The following is a 2,499-nucleotide window of genomic DNA, read 5'->3' as shown; positions in this document are numbered from 1 at the left end:
CTAGTTATATGGCTGAGGGTATAAAAATGTTTGTCAGAATGAACAAATTGTGCAAATTGAGTCCTAATAAGGCCTTACACGAACTTTTGGCACGAATCTAAAATTTTAAGTTGGACTTTTCGCTGACGAAGTGCATAAAAATATCTTTTGAGGACTTGACTTTATTTAAATCATAATTAAACAAATAAGCAAAGACTATAGTCGGGTTAGGCCTCTTAAGTGATATCCTACATGGCCAACACTATCCAAAAAAAAAGTTCGCCGGTTGAACATTTCATGTATTTACTTCATATGTGAGTTTTTGTCCACTTCATTTTTGAAGACCATGTTCCGAAACTCCCTTGGTATCTGGGAAGAACCCATATTTACTTAAACTGTGTTGCTGACCACAAAATTAAAGGGGATTTCTTTCTACGCCGAACAAAGAAAGACACAAAAATATTTAATGTAAGAATGTACTTCCCCAGCGTAATGACAGATCTTCACGCTGTCATCTACGAATATTCATTCATTATATAAAAGAACACATCTGTTTTAATAACTACATCATTCGTATTGAATATTCAAACAGACAGTAATGTATTCACAACGTTTTGCTCTCTTCTTTGTGGTACTCATTGTTTGCGCTTGGGGCTTGACAACTGCCGACTGGTTGGATGACTTGAATGATGGCACCGTGAGTAATTTATTTTTAACAAAATTATGAGGGTAATTTACAATAACAAAATTTATTTGGTATATCTGGTTTTAGAGTCGTCTGTTATCTACGGTCAATGAGAATGCTGCCAAGATCAATAGCATTGCGGATAATGTACGAACGATAGGTAAAATCTTGGAGAACGCAGATGATAGCAATGCAGATGAATAAATAATTTTAGACTTAATAAATAAAAAAAGATAAACATTCACTTTGTGTTTTTTTACTAGACAGAAGAAATTCAGCAGACAATGAACCGCTAAAAGTTAATTTTTAGACTAAAGATTTTCAAGTCAGCTTCTATGAACAGAAAAAATTTTGAAACATTTGCTGTAGATAAGGGCTTTTCGAGACGGGATCTTTACAAGTTCTTCTATAGAAAGAAACATTAAAATCTTGTAAATAGAGAGAATAGCCTCAAATGATCTTCCAAATTTTTGGAAATTTTCAAATAAAAAAATTAATAATAATAATAATGATAAAAATAATAACCAATAATAATAATAATAATAATAATAATAATAATAATAATAATAATAATATAATAATAATAATAATAATAATAATAATAATAATAATAATAATAATAATAATAATAATAATAATAATAAAATTAATAATAATAATAATAATAATAATAATAATAATAAAAACAATAATATAATAATAATAGTAATAATAATAATAATAATAAACAATAGTAATAATAATAATAATAATAATAATAATAATAATAATAATAATAATAATAATAATAATAATAGTAATAATAATAATAATAATATAATAATAATAATAATAATAATAATAATAATAATAATAATAATAATAATAATAATAATAATATAATAATAAATAATAATACTAATATAATAATAATACTAATACTAATAATAATAATAATAATAAATAATAATAATATATTAATAATAATAATAATAATAATACTATAATAATAATAATAATAATAATAATAATAAATAATAATAATAATAATAATAATAATAATAATAATAATAATAATAATAATTATTATAATAATAATAATAATAATTATTATTATAATAATAATAATAATAATTATAATAACAATAATAATAATAATAATAATAATAATAATAATAATAATAATAATAATAATAATAATAATAATAATAATAATAATAATAATAATAATAATAAACTCCGTTAAAAACTCGGTTTCAATATTAAAAGTACCAAATGTAGCCGTCATATTAGGGTCTAAACGACGACCGTAAACCTACATTGGCAACTTTTGTCATAAGCCATTACAATATTCAAATGCCAAACTTGAAAAACAAAAATCGGTGATTAATGTACTTCAAATCATCAATATTATATGGGGGCTATACCAAAATGTGGACTTGCACAGACAATTTTCTGCCTTAATTACGACCTTCAAACACGCAATTTAAAACAATTCCGGTGAATAATGTGGCTAAAATCATCAAAATACCGAATATCTGGAGGTACCGTTATATAGGGGACATACGAAGACGTGGATCTGCACCGACAATTTTTTTTCTTAAGCTGTAGTATTCATTACGAACTTCAAATACCAAATTTAAAACAATTCCGGTACATAATGTCGCTAAAATCATCAAAATACCAAATATCGGGAGGTACCGTTATATGGGGCCTATACGAAGACGTGGACCTGCATAGACAATTCTTTTTTCTTAGGCTGTAGTACTCAATACGAACTAGAAATACCAGATTTAGAACAATTCCGGTAAATAATATCGCTAAAATCGTCAAATACCAAATATCGGGAATCATCG

At 24.6% G+C, this 2,499-nt stretch overlaps 1 long non-coding RNA gene across 1 annotated transcript; it reads left to right on the top strand.

The window, feature by feature from the left end:
* Nucleotides 1-486: 486 nt before the first annotated feature.
* On the top strand, nt 487-906 carry LOC131807141 (uncharacterized). Its single transcript, XR_009344307.1, has 2 exons — nt 487-676; nt 752-906. It is a non-coding gene; the product is annotated as an uncharacterized LOC131807141 (long non-coding RNA).
* Nucleotides 907-2,499: the final 1,593 nt, after the last annotated feature.

The sequence above is a fragment of the Musca domestica genome, unplaced genomic scaffold, assembly GCF_030504385.1.
Source record: "Musca domestica strain aabys unplaced genomic scaffold, Musca_domestica.polishedcontigs.V.1.1 112, whole genome shotgun sequence".
Classification (NCBI taxonomy): Eukaryota; Metazoa; Arthropoda; class Insecta; order Diptera; family Muscidae; genus Musca; species Musca domestica.
Note: the sequence above shows the minus strand (reverse complement) of the source record. Positions and strands in the feature narration are given on the sequence as shown.